Here is a 14,939-nt window from a genome sequence, read left to right on the forward strand (position 1 = left end):
GGATTTTGCTGACAATCACTTTGTCCGTGACAGATTGACGACGGTTTTGGAGTTGGGCAGTGGGGAGAAGAGGTTGCAAAAAAAAATTGAAATATTGTTTTCTGAAAAGGGATCAAGGTGGCAGGGAAAAAAAAACAACCGAAAACAAATCAACAATGAAGTGAGTAGGGTGTCCAGACCCTGTAAAACAACCCTTTCCCTGCAAAACTGTGTCTTTTATAGATCTTATCGATTCTTCCAACTGTCCACAAGGCCTTCGAGTCTCCACAAGGCCTCGGAGGCGTCTTTAGCCGTGATTCTTAATCCAGGTAGTCTTCGACTTACTATTGTGACCCAAGCCCAAGTAGGTAGTAGTAGACGCAATCAGTTCAAAAGCAGTTTTATTAGAACAGCTGAGAATTAACTCATTCTCAGCATCGTCCAAACTAAATCAAAGCAAAGTCTTCCTAACACAATTCTTCGGTCTTATCACCAACCTTGGTCTAATTAGGCCAACTGCCAAAGGCTTTTCTTGGCAAAAGTTTAAAAGCAGAAAACGCCGACAAGAAATAAATGCAGCAAGACAAGGAGCAAGTCCATCAACATTGTTTTCCGGCAAAGAGCCCAAACGCTGTTGCTGGTCTTTTAAGCCTTATGGGAGGGGCCAATCATCTCTCGGCCCTATTCCCAAGTCGTCCTCTTTGCTTTACTGCTCTTGTCTTCTGGCAGCTCTTCTCACGAGTGCATTAGGAACAGGCTCCTCCTGTTCCTCTGCCTCACTACTGTCAGCCTCTGGAGGCTCCAGAATCCGCACCTCACTCCCTGATGGCCCTGGCCTCACCTCAGCCTCTGACGCAGAGCCCTCATCTGGGCCTTCCCCAGCCTCCAGGACTGACCCATGTTCTTCCTCAGCCTCATCGTTGTCCAACTCCGTTGCCAGCTCTGCAGGCTGCTGGCGGACCACAATACTTGCAGCCACAACTGAACCCAAAGTATATGTTGCTAAGTGAGACCGTCAAGTGAGTTTTGCCCCATTTTACAACCTTCCTTGCCACCATTGTTAAGTGAATTGCTGCAGTTTTAATTTAGTTCACATGTTCACTGAGATGCTGCAACCGTCGTGTGAAAAATGGTCATTAAGTCACTTTTTCCAGAGCTGTTACTTTGAACAGTCACTAAATGGTTGTAAGTCAAGAACTATCTGTAACATTAATTTATTGGGGGGGGAATGGGAAAAAATGACTAGTGATATACTGAAAATCAACAGTAAAAATAAAAATGTAACTTGGTTGCAAATAATTTACTAAATGTTTTGGTCTTGCAAACAACCAAGGCTAATAAACCGATGATCAATTGCATGAATGAAAGCAGAAATAGAAATTATTTGCAACAAAGGAGTATGTTTTGGGATGTCATGAACCCATGCTCTGAATATTATTATTTATTCAGGGAAAAAAATCGCTTGGAGGACCCGAGGAGTTTGAATCCAGTTTTCCAGCTCCGGCTTCTTTTCAGAAACCAGCAGGAGCTGCCACATATTGGCCGGGGATGATGGGAGATTGTGGCTCAGCATATTTTGGAGAGGAGCAGGTTAGCCATGTTGCAGCTTGAACCAAGGAGCATCTGGATGCAAAGCCACCCAAACTCCAAATTTCTTAAGCTTGATGTGTTGGAACTACTGCAATTCCCAGTTCTCCAGCTTGCACGTCAGTCCAGCACATGCAACGCTCTGCACCCGCCTGGGAAAATCCTGGACTACAAACCCCATCAGTCTTCAACTGCTTTAAACTACAAGCCCCATACTCCTGAGCATACTCCTATGCATCGACCCTATGCATTTAATTACAACTGGCCCTGGGTTGATTTCTCCACCCCCGGCTAACCCCAGGAGTGGGGAGGATGGGAAGGTTAGTAGTAGCCCAGCGCCATACCGCAGGGCGCCAGGTTGGAGAATATCAAGAAGCCCGTGCGGTTAGCGCATGCGTCGTAGGAGGGGAAAAAAAAAACTACGAAGCGCCGCCATGCCGCCGCCGCTACCACGTGACGTGACTGCAACTTCGGCCCTCCATCGGCTCGGCGCTCGGCAAGCCATCCTGGCCGTTGGTTCCCGTGCGAGCCTCTGCAGCCGGGCAAGACACCGCTGGAAGAGTGCCGGAGAATCGATTCGCCCATGCTTGTTTGCCTCCAGTTTGCAAGGCAGGAAAAGAGGCGGATTCTCAGGTTGGGGTGCTTTGGGGGGGAGGGGAATGGGGTCTGTTTTCTGCACACGGGGGTGCATTAAATAGGGGTGCGTTAAATCAGCATTTGACTGAATGTTTAAGGACCTGGGCATAAGGAGGAGGAGGGAATAATACAGTAATTTTTAATCTTTTCCCCCAAAAGATGCATTTTCTGCAACCTGCACAAAGCAGGTTTGGAGATGGAGTAGCTTTGAGTGAGCATTCCTCCCTCCTTCCCTCCCTCTTTCTCTATCTTCTTCTTCTATCCTTGGCCTCGTTGTCCTACCTTCCTTTCTTCTTTCCTCCTTTTCTCTCTTTCGCCTTCCTTCCTTCCTCCCTCCCTCCCTTATTTACTTATTTTCTTCCTTTCTCCCCCTTTTCTCCTTCCTTCCCTTCTCTCACTTTCCCCCTTTCTTTTTCCTTCCTTCCTCCCTTTTCCCTTCTTTCCTTCCTTCCTTTCCCCCTTTTCCTTCCTCCTCCCTTTTCCTTCTTTTCCTTCCTTCCTTCTTCCTTTCTCCTTTCTTCCTCCCCCTTATTTTCTTCCTTTCTCTCTCTTTCCCCCTTTCTCTCTCCCTCCTTCCCTCCCTCCCTTCTCTCCCTTTCCCCCTTTCTTTTTCCTCCCTCCCTCCCTCCCTTTCCCCTTCTTTTCCTTACTCCTTCCTTCCTCCCCCGCTCCCTCCCTCTCTTATTTTCTTCCTTTCTCTCCCCTTTCTCCTTCCTTCCTTTCTCTCCCTTTCCCCTTTCTTTTTCCCTTCCTTCCCTCCCTCCCAGCCATGTAGATTCAGGTCCTAATAGCAAAACTGTAACCTTTCTCACAGATCTAAAAAGTTTTGCAAAGTTTAATGGAACCAAAATATTTTCCCAACCACATTCATTCAAACAAACAACAATATTGGTAATTTGTATCCAGTAGGTTGATGCATCTTGCAGACTTGTGTTACAAACCTGAAATTTGCTACACATTGACTTGGTTAAAATTCCTTTTGGGTCCTTTTGTTTGAATTTTGACTCATTTTAACCGATTCCTTTTGTGACTGGCTTTAAGTCTTGCTCTGAGGCTTTAGCAAGGCCTCCTGTGCCATCCTTCTTTGCTCTTTTCTTGTGTTTCGGAAAATATAGTTGCTAAATATGCAAAGAAGTTTGCAAATACAGGTAGTCCTCGACTTACAACCACAACTGAGCCCAACGTTTCTGTTGTTAAGTGAGACATTTGTTAAGTGAGCTTTTCCCCCTTTTACAACCTTTCTGGCCCACAGCTGCTAAGCAAACCTGTGCAGTCATGAAATGAATCTGGCTTCCCCATTGACGGCTTGTCCTGAAGGTCGCAAAAGGCGATCACGTGACCTTGGGACACAGCTACGGTCATAAGTGTGAGTCAGTTGCCAAGCCTTTGAAGGGAGATGGAGATGCTACAAAGGTTGTTAAGTGTGACAAATGGTCCTAAGTCACTTTTTTCAGCACCGTTGTAACTTTGAACATATACCAAAGGGACTGTTGTAACTCGAGGGCTACCTATAATAAGCCAGAGGTTGTGTACGGCTTGCTGAAATGTTCTGCCTTGCTGAAGTAGAGGGAATAGAATAGAATAGAATAGAATAGAATAGAATAGAATAGAATAGAATAGAATAGAATAGAATAGAATAGAAAAAAAATGGAATGGAATGGAATAGAATTAGAATTAGAACAGAACAGAAACAGAGTTGGAAGGGACCTTGGAGGTCTTCTAGTCCAACCCCCTGCTCAAGCAGGAGAAACTCTTTTGCCCTAGTTGGAATGGAATGGAATGGAATAGAATAGAATAACAGAGTTGGAAGGGACCTTGGAGGTCTTCTAGTCCAAGCCCACTGCTTAGGCAGGAAACCCTACACCACTTCAGACAAATGGTTATCCAACATCTCCTTAAAAACTTCCCATGTTGGAGCACTCACAACTTCTGGAGGCAGAATTATTTTATTATCTTTTTATTTCCCCGTGTGAAAAGCCATCACAAGTCCAGAAAATGCCAGATGCATCTACCAGCAATAGCTGAGGCCTGGAGTTCCTCTCTCTCTCTCTCTCTCTCTCTCTCTCTCTCTCTCTCTCTCTCTCTCTCTTTCTCTCTCTGTCTTCAACACTACTTAGGAGATATTTGTAATAGGATCGCACTGACGCATTCCAGAACAAATCCCTTTGAGGGATTCCCAGTGTAGCAGAACCACCAAAATACCTTTAAAAGTTGTGTCCTTGAACTCCAGCCAAGTCTCATAAAGATGTAATTCATCCCACAAGCATGCACGGAGCCCCCTCCTCTCCCTAGGGGCGCACACACTGACCCCCGAAGTGATGATGGCTACTGAGGCAATTAACCATATGTGTAAAATCACTACCTTATCTGAAAGAAAAACAAGAGCTTCTCCACATCAAAAATGCAAATTTCTCTATTATTTTTTTTCCTCCCTCTCTCTCTCTCCCTCTCTCTCTCTCTCTCTCTCTCTCTCTCTTGGCTCAAGTTGCTACAGAATTAAGTTTTGGGGCGAGGATTTGCACACGCAATGGAGCCATAGAGTGGGGAGCTGAGATTGACGTCTGTCTCCCAGATGAGAGATGAACATGGTGACATTTAAGAATTAACAGGCTGGATTAGAGTGGGAGTGATTTGAGTTCCAAATTCCCATTTGGCCATACAATATGTTGGATGTCCTTGGATCAGGGGTACTGGTCTAGTTTGGTTCTTGGACCAGATGTCTGCTCTGGTCTGGTTCTTGGACGAGAATTATGGTCTGGTCTGGTTCTTGGACTCGATATATGGTCTGGTCTGGTGGTTGGGCCAGAAGTATGGTCTGGTCTGGTTCTTGGACCAGAAGTATGGTCTGGTCTGGTATTTGGATGAGAATTATGGTCTGGTCTGGTTCTTGGACTCGATATATGGTCTGGTCTGGTGGTTGGGCCAGAAGTATGGTCTGGTCTGGTTCTTGGACTAGATATATGGTCTGGTCTGGTTGTTGGGCCAGAAATATGGTCTGGTCTGGTTCTTGGACCAGAAGTATGGTCTGGTCTGGTTCTTGAACTAGATATATGGTCTGGTCTGGTGGTTGGGCCAGAAATATGGTCTGGTCTGGTTCTTGGACTAGATATATGGTCTGGTCTGGTGGTTGGGCCAGAAGTATGGTCTGGTCTGGTTCTTGAACTAGATATATGGTCTGGTCTGGTGGTTGGGCCAGAAATATGGTCTGGTCTGGTTCTTGAACTAGATATATGGTCTGGTCTGGTGGTTGGGCCAGAAATATGGTCTGGTCTGGTTCTTGAACTAGATATATGGTCTGGTCTGGTTGTTGGGCCAGAAATATGGTCTGGTCTGGTTCTTGGACTAGATATATGGTCTGGTCTGGTTGTTGGGCCAGAAATATGGTCTGGTCTGGTTCTTGGACTAGATATATGGTCTGGTCTGGTGGTTGGGCCAGAAGTATGGTCTGGTCTGGTATTTGGATGAGAATTATGGTCTGGTCTGGTTGTTGGGCCAGAAATATGGTCTGGTCTGGTTCTTGGACCAGAAGTATGGTCTGGTCTGGTTCTTGAACTAGATATATGGTCTGGTCTGGTGGTTGGGCCAGAAATATGGTCTGGTCTGGTTCTTGGACCAGAAGTATGGTCTGGTCTGGTTCTTGAACTAGATATATGGTCTGGTCTGGTGGTTGGGCCAGAAATATGGTCTGGTCTGGTTCTTAGGCCAAATGTATGGTCTGGTCTGGTTCTTGGACAAAAATTATGGTCTGGTCTGGTTCTTGGACCAGAATTATGGTCTGGTCTGGTCTGGTTCTTGCCAATTGACTCATATTTATAACAGTTGCAGCATCCCGGGGTTACGTGATCCCCTTTTGTGACCTTCTGACAAGCAAAGTCATTGGGGAAGCCAGATTCACTTAACAACCATGTTTATTAACGTTGCATACATTTAATAACGGCAGTGATTCAACTTAGCAATTGTGGCAAGAAAGGTCGTGAAATAGGACAAAACCCATTCAACGAACGTCCCACTTAGCAACAAATGTTGTGCTTAATTGTGGTCTACCTGTATTTGAAGGACTGCCTGTATTTTGATATGCTAGATATTATGGGGGAGGGATCTTTTTGTGGCCTCATCTCTGAAGAATGTACAGCTTTAAGGGATCTAATTATACTTGGCATAAAATATTACTGTATACTAGCAAGGGAAGAATGTATGTTTGCTAGACATTGTAGGAATGTTGTCGTTCAGTTTATGTAACAGTTTCCAAGGTTTTAAACTTGAAAAAGCGGATTTTTCCCCCCGTTTCAAAATGCAATTTATACACGAAGTCTGTAAATTCATTTTAAAATCTTGTACGGCTGCCTATCTCAAAGATATGATGATAATAAGTCATAAACCGTTTATTATTGACTTGCAATATTTTGTTTGTTTAATGAGTTGCAAATGGCACTGAAAAAAGTGACTTACGACTGTTTTTCACGCTTACGACTGTTTTTCACACTTACGACCATTGCAGCATCCCTGTGGTCACGTGATCAAGATTGAGACGCTTGGCAACTGACTCAGATTTATGACGGTTGCAGTGTCCCGGGCAGTGGTGGGATTCAAATAGTTTAACAACTGGTTCTCTGCCTTAATGACCAGCTGGGTAGGCATGGCTCGGTGGTCATGTGACTGTGTGGGCGCGGCCAACTCAACGTCACTCACGCTGATGGGCACTTTGCCTTAGCCGTTACAACGTAATACGGGTTAACCAGAGAGGCAGTTTCTGTAAGCAGGGCAATAAAGATTAGGCTAGAAACAACACCAGAATGTTGTAATTCCTTACAGGATTAGCCCTGTAAAGTGGGAAAAAAAACAAAATAAGATTTCTTCCAACAACCGGTTCTCGGAACTGCTTAAAAAGTTAACTAGTTCTCCCGAATAGGTGCGAACCAGCTGAATCCCACAAGATCTTCTTGCAAGCAAAGTCAATGGGGAAGCCAGGTTCACTTTAACAACCATGTGGGTAACTTAACAGCTGCAGGATTCATGTAACAGCTGTGGCCAGAAAGGATGTAAAATGAGGCACTTAACTGTCTCACTCAGTGACAGAAACGCTGGGCTCAATTGTGGTTATAAGTCAAGGACTACCTGTAGTTCCATTTTAGATTTGTATCTAGTCCCATTTGTAGTTGTCCTCATATGAGATTAAGCTCCACAAAGAAAATGGACAGACATGATAACATAGGAAGAATGATAAGGTTGGTTGGGCTATCTCAGATTTTGCTAAAAGGGAATATCTGTAGCTCAGGGTTGAAATGAGGGATCTTTGATACTCTCTGTGCTTGGTTGTTTTCTTGCAGGCATTTCATGCCCCAACTCAAGGGCCCAAGGGCCTCTTGTGGCTCAACAGACTAATGCAGTCTGTTATTAACACAGCTGCCTGCAATTACTGCAGGTTCTAGTCCCACCAGGCCCAAGGTTGACTCAGCCTTCCATCCTTTATAAGGTAGGTAAAATGAGGACCCAGATTGTTGGGGGCAATAAGTTGATTTTGTATATAAATATACAAATAGGATGAAGACTATTGCTAACATAGTGTAAGCCGCCCTGAGTCTTCGGAGAAGGGCGGGGTATAAATGCGAATATTAATAATAATAATAATAATAATAATGAGAAGGAGAAGGAGAAGAAGAAGAAGAAGAAGAAGAAGAAGAAGAAGAAGAAGAAGAAGAAGAAGAAGAAGAAGAAGAAGAAGAAGAAGAAGAAGAAGAAGAAGAAGAGCAACAACAACAACCACAACAACTAAGTAACATCATCAGTGCTGCATGGGAGTGGGGTTTGCTCTCTGCAAACAAGCTACTTATAGACAGAGAGCAAACTCCACTCCCTTCTAACGCTGATAATGTTACCTAGTTGGGTAATGCAATGTCTGCGAGAAAACAACCAAGCTCAAAGAATACCAAGGACCCCACAGTCCTCCTCCTCCTCTCCCTTCTATTCCTGATGATGTTATCTAGTTGGGTCATGAAACGTCTGCAAGAAAACCACCAAGCTCAGAGAGCACCAAAGACCCTCTCATTTGAAACTAATTATGCCTTGATTGAATTGGTATTTCCCAGTAACAACAACAATAATAATATTTCACCCTTTCCAGAGTTAAAGAGCAAAGCAAAGAAAGTAATCACCCTTTGATAATCCCTGAAATAATGAAACACCCTACCGTTACACGACAAACTTTTGATTATGCATAATTTTGAATCCTGAGTATTTTTTTAAAATTATAAATAATTTTTATTTCCATTGTCCAACATCATATTTATGTGCAAACTATTATCCATCATTAATCATTAATTTTCATTTATTACTGATTCAGGCCTGCCCGATTGCCACTTCCTTTCTTCACAACCTCCCTCTCTACCCTCTACTACTTTCACATCCTTCATCTCCTTCGCTTTACTACTTCCTCTCCTCCTTCTCCACTCCTCCCTTCTTACCCTATCTAACCTTCTTATTCCCCTCCTCCTTCTCTACTCTTTCCTACCTACTTTCTTCCCTCCTTCTACTTCTCTCTCCTTTTCTTTCTGAAATGGCAGTCGAGCATCCCCAATATCATTTTAAATTTTATTTTCATATCTTCAAAAATTACTGTACATTAATAATCAATCCATGTATCATTTTCCCCCCCTTCCCCCCCCAGACTTCCCAGAGCAAATACTGGGTATTATGACCAACAATCACAAGCTAAAGTATACAAAATATACATAACCTCCCACCTTTAAAAATTTAAAACTTTAGATCCCCTCACAATAAAAATAAAGAGATAGGAAAGAATAATAAAAAGAAAAAAAGAAAAGAAGCAATACCAACTTCACATATTACTTCTTCTTACAGTCCATTTTTAAAATTAATCCATCTTCTCAAATTCAATTTTTTTTCCACTTGTATATTCCTTCAAATTTCATAAGTCCATTTCTCAAATTACAGTCCATCTTCTCGAACTCAAATTTTCATCACTTATATATTTCTTCAGTTGCCATAACATTTAATGTCCGTTCTTCTTAGAGTCCATTTTAAAAATTAGTCCATCTTCTAAAATTCAAATTTTTTTTCCCACCCACTTGTATATTCCTTCAAATTTCATAAGTCCATTTCTTAAATTACAATCCAGCTTCTCAAATTCAAATTTTCATCACTTATATATTTCTTCAATTGTCATAACATTTAATATCCAATCTTCCAATACTACTCAATTAAAACAAATAATCATTTAAATACTGAGTATTATTTTTGATGCCAATGATATCCTACAGATGGCACCCGAGATGGTAGATTGTAGTCTTAAGACCCAGTTTATTCCTCCTGTTGTTTTAGTCATGGTTGCTTGAGACCAGAACAATAATTACAGTTGGCTAGGTTCACACAATAACATCAAGCCAGGAAGAGGAACTCCATCCTACGCAAACATCTCATTTGTGGCGTGTTCCAGGAAAAAGAAATAATTAGCATACAGATAGTCCTTGACTTATGTCATCGGGAGCCAGTCATGAGCCTTGACGTGTAGACCTCAACTCGCCATGGAGCCCAGCATTTCTCTGGCTAAGTGAGACATTTGTTAAAGTGTGTTTTGCCCTCTTGTACAATCTTTCTAGAAGGGACACGGTGGCTTAGTGGGTAAGATGCTGAGCTTGTCGATCGAAAGGTCGGCAGCTCAGCGGTTCGAATCCCTAGTGCGGCGTAACGGGGTGAGCTCCCGTGACTCGTCCCAGCTTCTGCCAACCTAGCAGTTCGAAAGCACGTAAAAAACAATGCAAGTAGAAAACTAGGGGACCACCTTTGGTGGGAAGGGAACAGCGTTTCGTGCGCCTTTGGTGTTGAGTCAGGCCGGCCACATGACCACGGAGACTTCTTCGGACAGCGCTGGCTCTTCGGCTTTGAAACGGAGATGAGCAGCACCCCCTAGAGTCAGAAACGACTAGCACATATGTGCAAGGGGAACCTTTACCTTTACTTTTACAATCTTTCTAGAAGGGACACGGTGGCTCAGGAACTAAGTTGCGGAGCTTGTCGATCGAAAGGTTGGCAGTTCAGCGGTTTGAATCCCTAGTGCGGCGTAACGGGGTGAGCTCCCGTGACTTGTCCCAGCTTCTGCCAACTTAGCAGTTCAAAAGCACATAAAATACAATGCAAGTAGAAAAACAGGGACCACCTTTGGTGGGAAGGGAACAGCGTTCCGTGCGCCTTTGGTGTTGAGTCATGCCGGCCACATGACCACGGAGACGTCTTCGGACAGCGCTGGCTCTTGGGCTTTGAAACGGAGATGAGCAGCACCCCCTAGAATCAGAAACGACTAGCACATATGTGCGAGGGGAACCTTTCCCTTTACAATCTTTCTTGCCAGATTTGTTCAAGGAATCCCTGCAGTGGTTAAGTTAGTAAACTGGGGGTTAAAGTGAATCTGGCTTCCCGATTGACTTTGCTTTGTCAGAAGGTCCCAAAAAGGGAGAATTCCCAGGATCATGTGCAAACTGTCATTAATAGGAGCCAGTGGCAAAGCAGCCGAATTTTGATCACGTGACCACGGGGAGTCAGTGTAACTGTCGTAAGTGTGAAAAACGGTCACAACTGGTCCTTCTTTTTCAGTGCTGTTGCCCTAACTCCGAACGGTCATTAAACGAACTGTTGTAAGTCAAGGACTACTACCTGTGTTTGATGGTGGATGCAAAAACATAGCTTCCTCCGAAGGACTCCATATGTTCCATTTGGATTTTCAACCACAAAGCGAATGGAATGGAGTGGAATGGAGAGGAGAGGAGAGGAGAGGGGAGGAGAGGAGAGGAGAGGAAAAGGAATGGAATGGAATGGAATGGAATGGAATGGAATGGAATGGAATGGAATGGAATGGAATGGAATGGAATGGAATGGAATAGAATAGACTAGACTAGAATAGAATAGAATAGAATAGAATAGAATAGAATAGAATAGAATAGAATAGAATAAATAGAGAATAGATTAGAACAGAACAGAACAGAACTCAACTGAACTGAACTGAGCTGAATTTTATTGGCCAAGTGTGATTGGACACACCAGGAATTTGTTTTTGGTGCATATGCTCTCAGTGTACATAAAAAGAAAAGATGCATTTGTCAAGAATCATAAGGTACAACACTTAATGATGGTCATAAGGAACAAGTAAGCAATCAAATCATACTAGGAAACAATATCAATATAAATCGTAAGGATACCAGCAACAAGATTACAGTCATACTATCATAAGTGGGAGGAGATGGGTGGTGGGAACAATTACAAGAAGAGTTCTCCATTCCTCTGAAAACAATAGAATATCCTATCCCACCAGACTCGAAATCCTAGGCTTAGAAAACTTGGAACTCCTCCGCCTTCGACAAGACCTAAGCTTAACTCACAGAATCATCTACTGTAATGTCCTTCCTGTTAAAGACTACTTCAGCTTTAATTGCAATAATACTAGAGCAACTAATAGATTTAAACTTAATGTCAACCGCTTTAATCTAGATTGCAGAAAGTATGACTTCTGTAACAGAATCATCAGTGCTTGGAATACTTTACCTGACTCTGTTGTCTCTTCCCACAATCCTAAAAGTTTTATCCAAAAACTTTCTACTATTGACCTCACCCCATTCCTAAGAGGACCATAAGGGGCGTGCATAAGCGCACAAACGTGCCTACCGTTCCTGTCCCATTGTTTTTCTTTTCTTCTTTCTATATATATGCTATACCTCCTTATATTTACTCATATATGTTTATATACTTATAATCTTTGTATGATTCCTACATATATTGTTGTGACAAAATAAATAAATAAAATAAAATAAATAAATAGTGCAGATTTAGTGAATAGTTTGACAGTGTTGAGGGAATTATTTGTTTAGCAGAGTGATGGCCTTCGGGAAAAAACTGTTCTTGTGTCTAGTTGTTCTGGTGGGCAGTGCTCTGTAGCGTTGTTTTGAGGGTAGGAGTTGAAACAGTTCATGTCCAGAATGTGAGGGGTCTGTAAATATTTTCACAACCCTCTTTTTGACTCGTGCAGTATACAGGTCCTCAATGGAAGGCAGGTTGGTAGCAATTTTTTTGTTCTAATGATCCTGCAGTTCTAATGATCCTCTGAAGTCTGTGTCTGCCTTGTTGGGTTGCAGAACCAAACCAGACAGTTGCAGTTATACATTCGAGTTTTATGGGCCCGCCATCATTAATTCTTGCACAAAACGCTTTGTTATCGGGTGTTTGTGTGTTTTCTTCTCCGGGATACAATCACCGAGGTTAATTTTTGTGGTTTTGCTTCTCCTGTTGCATCACCGTGGAGGCGTGGAGGTGAATCAATTTCTCTCTCTCTCTCTCTCTCTCTCTCTCTCTCTCTGGAATTCCCTCGCTCGGATCCCTAACTTTTTTGAAGCCAATGCTACAATTAACTGCCTGGATCCTTTCAAAGGCGGATACAGAGAGCGGATTCAATGAAATTGAAGGTCGCCTCGGCCTGGGAAGCCGTTGAAAGATACCCAGCCATGATACCCTTTCTGATTTAATAATGCCAATGAGAAACTGGCCCTCTGTAATAATTAGGACTAATTACGGAAGGGTGTTGACAGACGAGCTAAGAAGAAACAAACTGCCTTTATCCCCATAGCTTAGAGTCAGATTACCAGGGACTGGCCGTTATCTGTTTCTCAGAAAGCAGACACTTCAATCATTTGTCGAGCCTTCAAAGGCGAAGAGAGCTCCTGACAATATTGAGGATTTGGGGGACGGAGCTATGAAATAAAGTCTTTGATTCGAAAACGTCGCCATTAATCCCCCTTTTCTCGTCGATTGTCCTCACGTTTGGTTTGTGCGTTTTGGTCTTTTTTTTTTTTTTTTAAGTTTGAGTTACAGATGGAGAATCTGATTTGGAATTTTTTGGAGGTAGCTTCTGTCTTCATCGGTGACAATAGACATTCTTGTCTCGTCTCAGCCTCGTTCGTGGCCATTGCAAAAAGTGTGTTTGTGTGTGTTGAGAACTTTGTGTGTCTTTCGTCGCATGGAGGGGAATGACCTGGCTGCTGGCTCTTCAGGGAAGATGGAGAAGAACTTGAGGCTTAGAAGAATGCTTGAGTTCGCACAGAAACGCAAACCACAATTATTCATTTAGGGGGGGGGAGGAAATTAGGGATGCCAAGCATTCTTTTTAGTGAGGGGTCCTTTGTGCTCTCTGAGCTTGCTAGTTTTCTTGCAGATGTTTCATTACCCAACTAGGGAACATCATCAGTGCTAGAAGGGTGCAGGGATTTCAGGGAGGAGAAAGAGGATTGTGTGTTGTGTCTGCGCCCCCTGAGCCGGGCCTGCTGCCAGAAAGTGACTTGGACAGTGAGGGGGAAGGGCCGTCAGGACTTACCTTGGGAGCACCGGCTTGGTATAACGAGATAACGAGGCCTCCGTCCCCTGAATCTTTCCCCCCCCACCACGCCTCCAGACCCAGCTGATGGCAATCAGGCCTGGCTGGACCCTAGGTTTTGTAGGCAGAAGAGGCGGGAACAACAGAAGCAGGGGTGGGGCAGGTCTAGGAAGTGCTGAGTCATGGAGCCACACCCCACAGGATATAAAGGCAACAAGAACTGCTGTGCCTCTTCGTAGCAGGCAAATTAACTGCTAACTGAGAGCTGAAGTACTGTTTGTTCCTGGGTGACTCATTGGCGTCAAGGGAGATAACAGAGACACTTGGCAGACTCTTGCTATTTTGCTGCCAGAGCTGATAGTGCCGGCTAATTAAGCCATCGCTCGGACGGAGGCGAAGGGGGACAGAACATTGTGAGGTCCGTGATGCTCTCTGAGCTTGCTAGTTTTCTTGCAGATGTTTCATTACCCAATTAGGGAACAGCATCAGTTTAGGAGGGAGTGGGGTTTGTAGAAAGGAGGAAGAGGGTAGGAGGAGGAGGAGGAGCTGGACTCTATGGTCCTTGGGGCTCTCTGAGCTTGGCTGTTTTGCTGCAGACGTTTCATTACCCAACTAGGGAACATCATCAGTACAGTGATGATGTTGCGTAGTTTGGATGATGAAACCTCTGCAAGAAAACAAGCAAGCTCAGAGAGTACCAAGGACCCCTCCTTTCAACCCTGAGCTACAAATATTCTCCTTTATTGATTCATTTTAGCCTCCAATGTACTGTCTGTTACATCAATTGGCTGATGGAATGACAGCTTGTTTTCCCTCGGGCCATCATTCTTCTGAACACCTAATTCTCACAGCGCTGTCTAATGTCTGTGTGTTTTTACCATGTAGTATGGCTGTAATATTATTATTATTATTTATCCTTCTTATTATCATCTTTCTTACTCTCCTCTTATTGGTGGTACTATAATGATGATTTTCCAAAACACCCTGAGGGCAGGACAAGAAGCAGTGGATGGAAACTAGTCAAGGAGAGAAGCAACCTAGAACTAAGGAGGAATTTCCTGGCAGTATAGAACAATTAATTAGTGGAACGACTTGCCTCCAGAAGTTGCGGGTGCATCATCATTGGAGGTTTTTAATTAATTAATTAATTTATTTATTTTATTTTATTAAATTTCTATACCGCCCTTCTCCCGAAGGACTCAGGGCAGTTTACAGCCAAATATAAAACAATATTCATAATAAAAATTAAAAACACTATAAAAATCTAATTAAATTTTGGCTCACATTAAAACTGTTAAAAACGATAATAAAATCCCAATTAAAAACCATAACACAATTAGGTCAACCCTGCGCGATGAAACAAGAG

At 43.3% G+C, this 14,939-nt stretch overlaps 1 protein-coding gene across 3 annotated transcripts in view; it reads left to right on the forward strand.

Moving 5' to 3' along the window:
- Positions 1 to 2,052: 2,052 nt before the first annotated feature.
- Positions 2,053 to 14,939, forward strand: part of GNB1L (G protein subunit beta 1 like) — a 49,434-nt gene continuing 36,547 nt past the window's right edge. Inside the window, exon 1 of one of the 3 annotated variants that reach the window (XM_058158670.1) lies at positions 2,053 to 2,199. The gene's annotated coding sequence lies outside the window, so the exon portion shown is untranslated. The remainder of the gene's footprint in view (positions 2,200 to 14,939) is intronic. The other 2 variants (XM_058158668.1, XM_058158669.1) reach the window with 2 other exon arrangements.

The sequence above is a fragment of the Ahaetulla prasina genome, chromosome 15 (assembly GCF_028640845.1).
Source record: "Ahaetulla prasina isolate Xishuangbanna chromosome 15, ASM2864084v1, whole genome shotgun sequence".
Lineage (NCBI taxonomy): Eukaryota > Metazoa > Chordata > Lepidosauria > Squamata > Colubridae > Ahaetulla > Ahaetulla prasina.